Consider the following 15,688-nt stretch of genomic DNA (forward strand, 5'->3'; position numbering starts at 1 on the left):
GAGAAATTTGATCTATTGGAGTTGCTTTCCTTGGAGCAAAGGAGACTGAGAGGGGGACATGATTGAGATGTTAAAATTATGAGGGGCTTAATCAGGAAGAAACCTTGGTGGAGGGAGCAATGACCAGGGGGCATAGATTTAAGGTAGGGGCAGTCAGTTTAGTGAACATGTCAGGAAAATACTTAATCACCCAGAAGGTGATGATAATCTGGAACTCATTGCCTGTAACGGTGGTGGAGTCAGAGACCCTCCTAACACTGATGATGTCTTTAGCATATGTGTTTGCAATGCCAAAGCATACAAAGTTATGGGTCAAGTGCTAGAAAATGGGATTACAATAGTTAGGTAGTTGATTTTGATTGGCACATATTTAATGAACCAAGGGATCATTTTTCTGTGCTGTCGACCTCTGTGACTATGAATGTCTCTCTCTCTCTCAACAGAAAGTAATCTTCTATGGTTTGTTTCCCAAACTGTAGACATGAGAAAGGTAGTTCTGGGCAAAAGGTATCTTTATGTTTTCCTCTTCCAAGAATACACAAGAAGTGTGATTTAATACCAATTGCAATCCCTGGTGTTTTGGCAGTGGTTCCCAACTTTTATAGTGTCAAGGTACACTTTAATGAGACAATTTTATGGCTCAACCACTTTGATTGATTCTAAACAGAACACTGACTGCATTTATTATGGTTACAGTATTTCTAAAGACATTTGTAATATAATACACAAATAAGCAAACGTAGGATCAGAAGCAATAATATTTCAAATCCACCACAAGGTGGTAATCCTCGGACAGGCTTGAGAGTTCCATTGATCCTGAGAATGATGCTGTCTGGTGTTCTCAACTCCTGGAAGTGCCACCTATGACAGTAAGATCAGAGCAGAGGAACCAGACAAAACACAGTTCAAAATAAGTCCTCAACGGCGATCCAGGCAGAAGATCTTCATGTGATAGCAATGGCTGGGATGGTGGACGATGGCTCTGGCAATAAATAGGGAGATCCACTGTGTTGAGGTTTCTGCCAAGGGTCATGTGACTGCTGATGTGCAATAGCACTTCCACATTAAAAGATGTCCTGCACAAGGTGTCTACCTGCGGGAATTCGACTTCCCAAATACACACAACACAAGCCCTGTGGTGATTAGCCAGAGGTGGCAGGGATATGATCATGAGATCTGGAAGTCCTTAGCTTCGGACCGGCAAGTAGGCAAGTAAATAGAATTTAACTCTGTCATTTCACTCTTGGAATAGGAACAGGAGAGTGTATCAGCAGCTTTATTCATGATTGAGCAGCCCTCTTCAGGGTCCAGTCTGCGCACCCTGCATGTGTAAGGGGCGAGAAGAGCTAGAAGCATAAAGTCATAAAGCTATACAGTATAGAAACAGATCCTTTGGTCCAACTCATCCAGGCCAATCAGATATGCTGCCCTAAAAATAATCTGTTCCGTCACCAAACATGCTGGAAAAATGCACCCAATGGACTCATGTACTGTGGTCTGGAAACTAAAGTCAAACTCGTTCTCAAAACTTGGAATGTATAAACCTCATGTATAAATGGGCAAAGCAATTGTGTGCAATGAAGAACTGCACTTGTGGCCTGTGATCACAGGCACTTCAACACTGACATCACTGTCCTGCAGGAGACTTGAAGAGCAGCTGAAGGGCAACTCAGCGAAGGAGGGACTGGTGACACCTTCTTCTGGAGAGGAAAACCCAGAGGATCAATCAGAAGAATTGGTTCGCTATCAAGAATGAACTCATGAACCAAGATTAGTATAGATTACTTACAGTTGGCCCTTCGGCCCAACAAGTCCACACCGACCCGCCGAAGCGCAACCCACCCATACCCCTACATTTACCCCTTACCTAACACTACGGGCAATTTAGCATGGCCAATTCACCTGACCTGCACATCTTTGGACTGTGGGAGGAAACCGGAGCACCTGGAGGAAACCCACGCAGACACGGGGAGAATGTGCAAACTCCACACAGTCAGTCGCCTGAGGCGGGAATTGAACCCGGGTCTCTGGCGATGTAAGACAGCAGTGCTAACCACTGTGCCACCGTGCCGCCCAAACTGCCCTGCCAAAACTTCTTAAATTGCTAAAGACTCCCTGTTGGTGTCAATGATCATTTCATGATTCCAACTGTCACTTGCTAAGAACTAGCAGGCTACTGTGTGACTGTCTATGATGCTACAGATGACTCTAAAGAAGACTCCTATTCCACCCTTGTCACCATACTAACCAATATCCCAAAGGAAGATACAATGATTTTCCTTTGACACCTCAATATCAGGGTTGGAAGATACCCAACTCTGAAAAGGAACCATCCGAAAGGAAGGATACAGTACTGGAATTGCCATTCCAATAGGATTCTAGAGTTCACAAAATGTGTGGAACACCAGCTGGTCATCACCGACATAGTATTCCACCAAAAAAACAAGTTTAAGATTCCTTGGAGGTATCCATGATCAAAATGCTGACACACGATCGATCACATTAGCTTTCAATCCCAAAACCGGAAGGATGTCTCCATTACCAAAGCGATGAATAGTGCAGATGACTTCTGTTCAGGCCACCAGCTCGTCGATTCTTCAATGTCTATCAAATGCCACCAAAAGCAGCGAAAGACAAAGAAACTGTTTAGAAAAAAGCTCAAAATTGAGTGGCTTCAAGAGCTGAACTGATTAGCGAAGTTTCAGCAATGCTTTCACCAAAATCTCCAAAGTGTTCATTTTACCGCGTGGATGAAATCTGGAAACAGCTGAAGACAGTTATTGTCTCATGCCATGAAGAAACCACTAGCTACAAGATCAGGAAATATTAAGACTTGTTCAACAAGAATGTCCACATCATCCAAAACCTCATTCACAAGAAGAGGAAAGCTCTCCATGTCTGGCAAAAAAATAACACCAACGAGGCAAAGAGGACAGCTTGTCAAACAGCAAAGCTGGAGTTACATAAAAGGTCAAGGGATATCAAGAATCTGTTGTGGATTGAGAAAGTTAAGGAGCTGCAAGTTCTTGCTGACAAACACAATACCCAAGGTTTCCTCAGTTCCATCAAGGCAATGGTCTCAGTGAGACAGCATTTTGGCGATAGTGATCACAACTCCTTGACCTTTACTATAGTCACAGGAGCAGACGGTATGGGAAAGTATTTAATTGGGGGAGGGGGACTTACAATGCTATCAGGCAGGAACTGTGGAGCATAAATTAGGAACAGATATTCTCAGGGAAATGCACAACAGAAATGTGGAAGTTGTTTAGGGAGCACTTGCTGGATAGGTTTGTCCCACAGAGGCAAGGAAGGGATGGTAGGGTGAAGGAACTGTGGATGGAACATCCAGTCAAAAGGAAGAAGGCAGGTTTCTCAAGGTTGAAGAAGGAAGGATCAGAGAGGCTCTAGAGGGCTAGGAGGTAGCCAGGAAGGAACTGAAAAATGGACTTAGGAGAACTAGAAGGGGGCATGAAAAAGCCTTGGCAGGTGGGATTAAGGAAAACCCTAAGGTGTTCTACACTTGTGTGAGGAACAAGAGGATGGCCAGAGTGAGGGTAGGTCCGATTAGAGGTAATGGAGGGAACTTGTGCCTGGTGTCGGAGGAGGTAGGGGAGGTCCTTAATAAATATTTTGCTTCAGTATTCACTACTGAGAGAGGCCTTGTTGTTTGTTAGGACAGCGTGAAACAGGCCGATATGCTCAAAAAGGCTGATATTAAGGAGGAGGATGTGCTGGAAATTTTGAACAACATAAGGATAGATAAGACCCCTGGGCCAGATGGGATATATCCAAGGTTACTACAGGAAGCAAAGGAAGAGATTGCTGCACCTTTGGCTCACTGTCCACTGGAGTAATACCAGATGATTGCAGGGTGACAAATGTTATTCCCTCATTCAAGAATGGGAATAGGGATAACCCTGGGAATTATAAACCAATCAGTCAGTCTTACATCTGTGGTGGGTAAATTATTGCAGAGGATTCTGAGAGACAGGATTTATGATTATTTGTGAGGGCAGGTCATTCCTCATAAGCCTTATTGAATTCTTTGAGGATGTGACAAAACACATTGATGAAGGTGGAGCAGTAGATATTGTTATGAAGTGTAGGCATGTACCTTACCTTTAAAAGAGTTGAAAAGCTGGCAAAGACTGACTGCAGGTACAGAGTGTGCTGAAGAAGTTAAAATGTAACATTTGACTGTAAACCCAATAGTGTAGCTGAGTTGCCATGGTACACAACAAATTCGAATTTGGCCAATCAGTTTAAAATATGCCCCAAGATACCAAAATCCAATCAAATTTGAAATGCAATATTTTGATGACATCAAGCCAATGAGATGGTCTGATGCTTTGGGGGAATAAAATTGGGCATTTTGAGCAGTTAGCCAGAATGGTAAAGAGCACCCACAGATTTGCTCACTGAAAGGTACCTGTTCATATGAAAGACCTGTGAAGCAGAATACTGAAGAAAAGATGACAGAGGAAAATCTACAGAGGAAGATACAAAGAGAAGATTTGACAGCTGGCTGGTTTTGAAGTTTGAATTTTTTAAATAAATTTTCATCGGGGCTTTTATCAGACTAGAATTATAGAGTGGGGAGGTTAACTAGGTTTAAGAGAAAGGAGTTGAAATAGTTGTTAAGAAATAAAATTGGTAAGTTTTTTCTTCAAATAGTGATATTTGGGATAATTCTTTGTCACTCAAAGTTATGGCGCGAGGTGAGCTTTTCCGTGTGTCTGGTTTAAATTTGCAGAGGGGTTTACCCCATGTCGCAACAATGTGGTGTACAAGGATTTTAGGAAGGCATTTAACATAGTTCCCCATGGTAGGCTCATTCAGAAAGTAAGGAGGCATGGGATAGAGGGAAATCTGGCTGTCTGGATACAGAATTGGCTGGCCCATAGAAGACAGAGGGTGGTGGTAAATGGAAAGTATTCAGCCTGGAGCTCGGTGACCAGTGGTGTTCCACAGGGATCTGTTCTGGGACCTCTGCTCTTTGTGATTTTTATAAATGACTTGGATGAGGAAGTGGAAGGGTGGGTTAGTAAGTTTGCTGATAACGCGAAGGCTGGTGGAGTTGTGGATAGTGTGGAGGGCTGTTGTAGGTTGCAACAGGACACTGATAGGATGCAGAACTGGGCTGAGAAGTGGCAGATGGAGTCCAACCTGGAAATGTGTGAAGTGATTCATTTTGGAAGGTCAAATTTGAATGCAGAATACAAGGTGAAAGACAGGATTCTTGGCAGTGTGGAGGAACAGAGAGATCTTGGGGTCCATGTCCAGAGATCTCCCAAAGTTGTCACCCAGCTTGATAGGGTTGTTAAGAAGGCGTGTGGTGTGTTGGCTTTCATTAGCAGGGGGATTGAATTTAAGAGCCACAAAATTATTCTGCAACTCTATAAAGTCCTGATTAGACCACACTTGGAATATTGTGTTCAGTTCTGGTCGCCAAATTATAGGAAGAATATGGGAGCTTTAGAGAGGGTGCAGAGGAGATTTACCAGGATACAGCCTGGACTAGAGGGCATGCCTTATGAAAAAAGGTTGAGGGAGCACGGCCTTTTCTCATTGGAGTGAAGATGGATGAGAGGTGACTTTATAGAGATGTACTAGATGCTGAGAGGCATAGATAGAGTGGATAGCCAGAGACTTTTTCCCAGGGCAGAAATGGCTATCATGAGGGGGCATACTTTTAAGGTGATTGGAGGAAGGTTTTGGGGAGATGTCAGAGATAAGTTCTTTACACAGACAGTTGTGGGTGAGTGGAATGCACAGCCAATAGTGGTAGTAGAGTCAGACACATTAGGGATATTTAAGCAACCTTGGATAGGCACATGGATGATAGTAAAATGAAGGGTATGTAGGCTAGTCTGATCTTAGAGTAGGATAAAAGGTCGGCACAACACTGAGGGCTGAAGGCCCTGTCCTGTGCTGTACTGTTCTATGTAATATATGGATCCAACACCCTGGGCCTCAAACTGGTGCACAGTAAAGAGACAGAGAAAACATCAGCTTCTGATGGAGAGAACATTTCAAAGAATTCCTAAACTGCAGTGCAATCACTGATGAGGAGGTTGTTGAGGAACTACCTCAACTCCCCATCAAAAATGATCTTGGATTCCTACTGAGTGTGGCACAAGTTGAAGCACCCCATTTGACACATGGAAAATGGGAAATCTGCAGGAGTAATTGGAGATATTTAAACATGGACAAGCAAAGCTTGTCATCTCCATCTCCATCAATTGTTCCTGAACATCTGGGACAAATAAGAAATCCCTGATAATCTCAGGAATGCTGCTTTCACTATTGTCTTTAAGAAAAGAGACAAAATGGACTGTGGGGAAACACTGAGTAATCTCCCTACTTGCCAACTAGGAAGATCATTTCCCAAATCCTCGCTCGGCATTTTTAGCAACTCCAAGAGAAATGCAGGAACAACTCCAATCAAACTACACGGCCTTCATTGATCTGACTAAAACTTCAGACTCAATCAATTGGAAGACTCTGTCATGGAAGACCCTGTCAAAGATCAGCTGTCCAATGAAATGTATCAACATTCTCCATCTCCTCCACGACAAGATGTCCTCACTGATGTAATATGACAGAATCCTTTGAGATCAAGCAGGGATGTGTCATCAGCACCACCCTTTTCTTTACCTTCACTGCAACCATTCTTCATCTTGTCAAGACAAGCTTTGCAGTGACATGGACATTTTCTGTCGGATGGACAACCTTTCAACCTCAATCGGTTGCAGTCCAAGCGAGAAAACACCATCAGCCTCGTTTGTGCAACTTCAATATGTGGATGACGACATCATCTCCACGCTCTCAGAAGAGAACCTTCAAGCTTTGCTTAGCGCCTTTGTGGAAGCATACCTAAGAATTGGTCTCAGCCTGAACTTCAAGACGACTCAATGCTTAACCAACCTGTCCCAGGTCAAATTCTGGTCCATCCATCCATTAAGATCAATGAAGAAATCCTCCCAAACATGGAACATCTTCCTTATCTGGAAAGTTACCTCTCATCTGAGGCTGATATCCATGTCGAGATTCAACATCACATTCAATCTGAATGCTGTCTTCAGACATCGAAGGATGAGAGTCTTCAAAAACTGTGAAATCCTTGCTGATACCAACATTCTTATGTATATCCTTTGGACTCTTCTTTATAGCTCAAAACTTGGACTATGTATAGATGCCTTCTCAAGACCCTTGTGAAGTACCATCAACACTTTCTGAGATGGACTCTCCACACCAGCTGCAAGGACAAGCATACTGACATCAGTATCCTTCCAATAGCCCCAACCAATAGCAGCTGGTAGCACCAGCACAGAGGCCATGATCATCCAAAACCAACTCCGTTGAGTTGGCCACCTTCTTGGGATGCCCGAGTTACAACTGCCAAAGCAAATCTTCACACAGCTCAGGCACGCTCTCAAATGACAAGAGTTCAAAGGGAGCATTTCAAAGACTCCCCGAAGGCTTCCCTCAAGAAATGTATGGGAGACCCTTGTTTAGAAGTAGAATTAGAATAAGAATCTCTACAGTGTGGAAACAGACCCTTTGGCCAACAAGTTCCACACCAACCCCCCCCCCAAAGAGTAACCCACCCAGACCTATTCCCATAGCCCATATTTGCCCCTGACTAATGCACCTAACCTACACATCCCTGAATACTACGGGCAATTTCCCACGACCAATTCACCTAACCTGCACATCTTTGGATTGTGGGAGGAAACCGGAGCACCCGGAGGAAACCCACACAGACACAGGGAGAATGTACAAACTCCACGCAGACAGTCGCCTGAGGCTGGAATCGAACCCGGGTCCCTGGCGCTGCGAGGCAGCACTGCTAACCACTGAACCACTGTGCCGCCTTAGAAGAGACCAATTTGGCGAAAACCGATGTAAGAAGAGGCACAATTCTTTGAGAATACCCGGCAGCAAGAGGAAGTGCAGAAAAAGAACTGGAGAAAGGAATACTAATAATCTCAGGGCCAAGGACCAATTCCACCTGTCCAATATGTGTCGGGGATGCAGCTCTAGGTTCTGGCTCATCTACCATATAAGGACCCACAGATCCCATGACCAGTGACATAGAATTTCCTCGGTAGTCAATTAAATTCATACGATTACGAGGACCATTTCAAATCCACTGGCAAAAACACACCGTCTTTGACTGCAAGCAGACACATTTGCAAAATCTATTCAACTCAACTATTTCTAACTGTTCATGAACAATGGATCATAGCAAAGTACAACAATTGCAATTTATCAGATTAGTAGGAGTCCTGCTCGTGCTGGTGTGCACAGAGCCTTTTGAGCTGGACAGGAATTGAAGAGAGGGCCACCCGCAGATCTTGCTCCTCGAACAAGTGCTACTTCTTGTTGTTTTTCATGTACAACACTGCTGAAACTGGTCGCTCCCAGAGGTTTGTTGTTGCAAACAGCAAGAGTACAGGAACAGCATTGTCAGAGATAGTCAGATATTCAGCCAGACCATGGAGAAAGACACCTCTCCAAACTTCAGCTTCATCATGTGGTCAATCCGTAGCTCTGTGTATTCCTCTTCCTCTTTTGACACCAGCTTTTGTGATAATGACAGTGAACCAAATGGTTCACGTATCTAGTCAGAGTCTTCCACATTTGCTATGTGGAGTTAGAATTTGAATTTCTCTTGCAGTGCTTTGAGTTGTTCGAATATGAGGCTGTGCATCCTCACAGCTGCACCGGCTGTTGACAATGTTGGTGGGAACATCTCCAGTGAACCCCCTGAAACTGCCTCTTGCCAAAGGCCCAGTTTTGCCCTGAAACCCTGAAGTTAATCAATGATGGTGAGGATCGTCTCATTCTTTCCACTACATGTTAGCATTCAGATGGTTGAAAATGTCTGAGAGGCATGCCAGCTTTTCCTGCCTGCAATTATCAGATAGGAACTTTTTATACATTGTTGAAAACTCTCTCAGTTCTGTCCGGAGTTCATGAATATTGGAGAGAATCTTTCCCCATAATAGCCATTGCACCTCACTGTGTAACAGTAAACTCTGATGCTCTGCTCCAACTCTGCATACAAAAAGAGTGAACAAATCTGAACTTGTGATTTCCATAACTTGCTCTGGGTTTGTACGTCAGGAACTTATTGACCAATCCATTGATTTTCTCCCAGTCATTGAGGCTGCTCCATCTGTACAAATGCTCCAACACAGGCATATTTGTTTTCCCTCAAAAAGCTGTCTGTTCCCCAGAGTACTTCTTCACCAGTCACATGGTAGCTCCTTACAGAGGAAACATGTTCTGAATGGAGTTACCATCAACATCTCAGCAGCTGGTAATGTCCACCACTGGGTAACTAGCCTCTTGAGCTTTATCCAATATCTACACACACTTCATCAGATATTGGATCTGCTTGACATTTTCTTCTCTAAACCTCTTGAAGTACTGAGTATGTCTGTTCACAAGAGATGAGTGTTTTTGCCCATTAATAGCATCTTAACATACTTGGTACCATCGTAGTGTTTGCTAGTTTCTCTCAGCAGATGAGACATTCAGGTAAAGGGCAAATGGCATTTCCTGTCCATGAAAAGTCAAAGGTCAGCTAGCTCTCGCTGTACTGTCTCTGAACAGTTCTTGCTTTTTTTCAGATGTTTCATCAACTGATTTAGCAGAGCAATTGCCTTTTTTGACAATAAACTTATCCATTTCTTCTTAAAATCTAAGGCATAGATAAGTGGTGCAAGGTCAAAGAATACCAAAAATATTCACTTTAAAATCTGTGCTAATGTGGAAATGTGTTCAGACAGGCAAGCCTGTTCAACAGCTGTTTCAATCGCCTCTTTACAGCAGACATGCAGTTTCTTCAACTAGGCAAAAGTGAGGACTGCAGATACTGGAAACCAGAGTCTAGATTAAAGTGATGCTGGAAAAGCACAGCAGTCAGGCAGCATCCAAGGAGCCTAGATTAGACTCATGCAGTTACTTCTCATTACCAATCTCTCGCGAACAAGTATGATTGTCCACTGAGGAAATTTCTTCTCATAACGAATGTTTGGTCTTATGTAAGCGCAGGTGCCAAATCCCTGCAGCAAACTGGTTGAAAATCTTTGTTAGCGTGCTGATGTGCTAGTTTGCTCATTTCAAGTTCAAGTTCCACTATGCTAAATTGTGCAGTGAAAGGTACAGCTAAGAACTTTGTATATATACAGGTAAAAAGAAATATAGTCTCTCTCTGATTGCTTAATGCTAGTCGTCAGCAAAGCCACTACTGCCAGAAATCAGACAACTCAATGGACCCGACAGTGGAACCAAACATCTGCAAATAACTAGGAGGAGAAAGTGAGGTCTGCAGATGCTGGAGATCAGAGCTGAAAATTTGTTGCTGGAAAAGCGCAGCAGGTCAGGCAGCATCCAGGGAACAGGAGAATCGACGTTTCGGGCATAAGCCCTTCTTCCTGCTTCTCCTGTTCCCTGGATGCTGCCTGACCTGCTGCGCTTTTCCAGCAACACATTTTCAGATCTGCAAATAACTAGTCAACTGCCAAGGTCAGTTCAATAATCACCCATCTCAGATGAGCCAAAGCCTTCTTTTGACTTTTTGGATGAACTTCTTTGAGTTCCTTCGGCTTTCTGGATGGACTTCTCGTTTCTAATCTGTGTGCATGAGAATTATGATTTATTATCTTCTTGTGTGGTGTGGTAGCTAATAAATGCACTCTTTCATAACCCAAGAAAACCTGGTTAAATTTGCTGTAAGACCTTAATGCATTGGGATGGGAAAAGATATCCATGAGGGAAGGGGTCATTTCTAAAGTAACCATGCTGTGACCAATGAAAGGAGGAACTAAATAAAGAAGGGAAGTCAGATCATCACTCCTCACCCAGGTCTTTAAACGTCTGGGCTATTCCATCAGCAACTGTAATGAATTGGGGATCATTGACTGGAATCAAATCCAGCCATTCCTGAAGAAGGGCTTACGCCCGAAACGTCGATTCTCCTATTCCTTGGATGCTGCCTGACCTGCTGCGCTTTTCCAGCAACACATTTTCAGCTCTGATCTCCAGCATCTGCAGACCTCACTTTCTCCTGGAATCAAATCCAAACAACTTGGAACTCTGGCAGCAGATGTAATAATGCAAGGCCCTGATATTTGCCCTGGGATAATCCAGGATTTTAACAAGATGTTCTGCTTCAAGCAAACAGAAAGACTGGTTTCCAACACATCATTAAAGGCATAATGTCCCTGCTGCTTACAAGCTGCAGGGGTGTCTATTGGAAGCTAGATTGCATACTGGTAAGGAAACTAGGCAATAATTAATTCCAGTAACAGAAATAGAAGTTGCACGATTCTGTCTGTGATCTGGATCTACAAGGGAGGGAGGCATTAGTGGTGAATGAGGGGCCAGGAAGTCAAGATGATGAAGGCGATAGGGCTGTGGAGTAGCTAAAGCAAATAACATGGGGAATAGCTCAGATTAAAGGCTGAGTGAGAATAAAGAAGCAATGATTTTGGCAAGGTAAGCAATGAGGTGCTCAAATGAGTAAAGATCCAGTGAAACAGCTCAGAGTAAGTGGCATGGTAGGTCAAACAGAGAATGTGGAAAATGTAGCTGGGTCGGATTGTCTTGGTGAGAGAGACAGAATTGACAGGCCAACTAAGTGTTGGAATGTAGCACAGTATAGCACAACAACAGGCCTTTTGGCCCGCCATGTCCATACAGACCATGATGCTATTCCAAACCAATCCCATCTGCTAGAACATTGTCCATATCCTTCTAATCTTTGCCTGTATAAGACTTTGGTCAGGCCACAGTTGGAGAACTGTGTGCAGTTCTGTTTGCTGCACCACAGGAAAGATGTGGAGACTTCCAAGACCGTGCAAAAGAAGTTTACCAGGATTTCTCCTGGACTGGAGTGTCCTCACTTTAAGAAAAGGTCGGACAAACTTAGATTGTTTTTGCGAGAGCCTCGAACGCCGAGGAGTGACCTGCAGCGTAGAAAGCACGCTACCTGGATGCATCGCAACTTGGTATGGCAACTGCTCAAAACTGCAAGAAATTACAGAGGTGTGAACACAGCCTGCCCATCTCACAAACCTGCCTTCCATCCATTAACTCTGTCCATATGTCTTGTTGCCTCAGGAAAGTAGCCAGCATCATCAAAGACCCCTCCCACACTGGTTCTACTCTCTTCCACTCTCTTCAATCGGTACAAAAGTTTGAAAACACATACAACAGATTCAAGAACAGCTTCTCTCCGCTGTTATCAGACTTTTGTATGGAATTCTCATGTATTAAAGTTGATCTTTCTCTGCACCTTCTCTGTAGCTGTAACACTATATTCTGCATTCTGTTCTATTACCCTGATGTACTTATGCAAGATGTGATTTGACTGGACAGCACACAAAGTAATACTTTTCACTGTTTCTCAATACATGTGACAATAATAAATCAAAATCAATCATCTTTGTCATTTCCTCAAAAAAATCGAATCAAGTTTGTGAGATATGACCTCCCCTGCATAAAGCCATGCTGATTATCCATAATAAGTCCGTTCTTTTCCAAATCCCAAGTAAATCCGGTCCCTAAGAATCCTCTCCAAACATTTCCCACCACTGATGTAAGGCTCACTGGCCTATAATCAGCATTTTCATCCAAGGTAGGGAGGCGATACTGATAAAAGATGTGATATTTTCAGGGAGATGTAGAAATGATGGGACAGAGGTAGTTGCAAATTAGAGGTAGCTAGAAGAAATTCACTTAGTGGTCTGGGTAGCTCATTATCGGAAAATATTCAAGCATTGGACAAGGAGAAGAATAAAAGTTCACAAGAATGCTATCAGGCGCAATAAATCATAGATATGAACAATCAAACCATATGGAAATTTCTGTTGGCCTGGACGTGAAATGTGGATGAACTAGCTAGTTTCAACATTACAAATGCTTGAGAAATAAATAGTGGCGGTTAGTTTCCACTGTGATGTTCAGTCACAAGGGGACACAGATTGACTGATAGTCACAAGGGACAACAGCCATGTGAGGACATAAAATGAGAAACAGTCACAAGAATCCCAAGTGGGCGGCACGGTGGCACAGTGGTTAGCACTGCTGCCTCACAGCGCCAGAGACCCGGGTTCAATTCCCGACTCAGGCGACTGACTGTGTGGAGTTTGCACATTCTCCTCGTGTCTGCGTGGGTTTTCTCCGGGTGCTCCGGTTTCCTCCCACAGTCCAAAGATGTGCAGGGTCAGGTGAATTGGCCATGCTAAATTGCCCATAGTGTTAGGTAAGGGGTAAATGTAGGAGTATGGGTGGGTTGCGCTTCGGCGGGGCGGTGTGGACTTATTGGGCCGAAGGGCCTGTTTCCACACTGTAAGTAATCTAATCTAATCAACTAGTCAGGGAGTAACAGTCATAAAGGGACACAGACCAACTGTGTCTTGGTGGGGGGAGGGGGGGGGTCAACAGAGGCTCAGTAGCTCACTCCCCATCCTGTCACCCTCTAAAATTCTGTAATATGGGCAGCAGAGTCTGCCTTGACTCACGGATTAGTGAGATCCCTCACTTGAGTGGGAACTGCCTAAAGTATTTCATAGAATAGATTCCCTACACTGTGGGAATCTGGCCATTCGCCCAACAAGTCCACACCAACTGTCCGAAGAGCATCGCATCTAGACCGATTCCCCTACCCTATTACTCTACATTTCCCCCGACTAATGCATCTCACCTGCACATCCTGGGCAATTCAGCATGGCCAATTCACCTGACCTGCACATCTTTGGACTGTGGGAGGAAACCCATGCAGACACGGGGAGAAAATCCACGCAGACACGGGGAGAATGTGCAAACTCCACACAGATAGTCACCTGAGGCTGCAATCGAACCCAGGTCCCTGGTGCTGTGAGGCAGCAGTGCTAACCACTGAGCCACCATGCTGCCCAAACGAGGGAAATGAGGAAAGGGGAAGGAATGGGATCTGAGTAGATTGGCTGTAGCTGATAAGCATGAACTGAAGCCTCCCTCCTGTGCTGACATACTCATCAGTAACCTTTTTTTTTGTGTGTATTATAGAACCATGCATTGACATGCATTTTCCCAATTCAGAAGGCACACTACTTTCAAAATTAACTGACCACTTCACATTCTCTCCAACTACCACCTCAACTCTTCCAAAGGTTTTAGCAGCTCCACTCTATCCCAGCATTCCCTGGATGAAACACGTCCATTGTGCTCCTGTCACAGAACCAAATCCCCATGAATCAAAGTCATGGAATAGTATCTTTAAATACCAACAGCCAAGTCTGTGGCATCACGGTTGGCTCTGCTGAACAGCAGTGGAGGAAAAAGACTGGGACAGCTTTAGTGAAAGGGGACTTGATTGTAAGGGGAACTGACAGGCAGTCTGTGGCTGCAAGTGAGACTCTCAAATGGTGTGTTGCCGCCCTGGTCAGGGCTGTCTCGGACCAGCTGCAGGGCATTCCAAAGGGGGATGGTGAACAGTCAGCAGTCATGGTACATGTCAGTACCAACGATATGGTGGAGCACATTAAAAGCCGGGGAGGCCAGTCAAAAGTATAGTGTGCGTCAGAGATTGCTTCAAAAAGAAATTAGGAAGGCAAAGAGGGGCCATCCAGTCTCCCCAATGTAGAGGAGACCGCATTGGGAGCAACGGATACAATAAATGATATCTTTGTGAGATAGGAACAAGGAAAACCCCAAGTATATGTAAGTATATTTAGAGGAAAAGGATTACCAAGAAAGGGAAAGATTGGGAGCTATCAGAGTACAAAGGAGCAACCTATAGGTGGAGCCAGAGGTCCCGGGTGAAGCCTGAAGTGAATATTTCTCATCTGTATTTCCAAAGAACAAAGACGTTGCAGTGGAGATTTCAGTCAGGATAGTGAGGTTTCAAAGTATATTCAGATTAATAAGGAGGAGATATTCAATGTTTTAGCGGGTACACATGTGTATAAATGGAGCTGCTGAGGTTTATCCTAGGCTGCTATAGGAGGTGAGGGAGGTAAAAACAATGACTGCAGATGCTGGAAACCAGAGTCTAGATTAGAGTGGTGCTTGAAAAGCACAGCAGTTCAGGCAGCATCCGAGGAGCAGGAAAATCGATGTTTCGGGCAAAAGCCCTTCATCAGGAATACAGGCAGAGTGCCTGAAGGGTGAAGAGATAAATGAGAGGAGGGTGGGGGTGGGGAGAAAGTAGCATAGAGTACAATAGGTGAGTGGGGGAGGGGATGAAGGTGATAGGTCAGAGAGGAGGGTGGAGTGGATAGGTGGAAAAGAAGATAGGCAGGTAGGACAAGTCATGGGTGCAGTGCTGAGCTGGAAGGTTGGAGCTGGGGTGAGGTGGGGGAAGGGGAACGGAGGAAACTGTTGAAGTCCACATTGATGCCCTGGGGTTGAAGTGTTCCGAGGCGGAAGATGAGGGGTTCTTCCTCCAGGCGTCTGGTGGTGAGGGAGCGGCGGTGAAGGAGGCCCAGTACCTCCATGTCCTCGGCAGAGTGGGAGGGGGAGTTGAAATGTTGGGCCAAGGGGCGGTGTAGTTGATTGGTGCGGGTGTCCCGGAGATGTTCCCTAAAGCGCTCTGCTAGGAGGCGCCCAGTCTCCCCAATGTAGAGGAGACCGCATCGGGAGTAACGGATACAATAAATGATATTGGTGGATGTGCAAGTAAAACTTT

At 44.5% G+C, this 15,688-nt stretch overlaps 1 protein-coding gene across 1 annotated transcript in view; it reads right to left on the bottom strand.

Moving 5' to 3' along the window:
- The window catches only part of LOC148146157 (coiled-coil domain-containing protein 183-like), a 63,588-nt gene that overhangs the window by 22,210 nt on the left and 25,690 nt on the right, over positions 1-15,688 (bottom strand). The gene's annotated exons all lie outside the window — the stretch shown is intronic.

This window comes from Chiloscyllium plagiosum, unplaced genomic scaffold, assembly GCF_037043375.1.
Source record: "Chiloscyllium plagiosum isolate Xiang-an unplaced genomic scaffold, Cpla_swu_hap1 HiC_scaffold_21, whole genome shotgun sequence".
NCBI lineage: Eukaryota > Metazoa > Chordata > Chondrichthyes > Orectolobiformes > Hemiscylliidae > Chiloscyllium > Chiloscyllium plagiosum.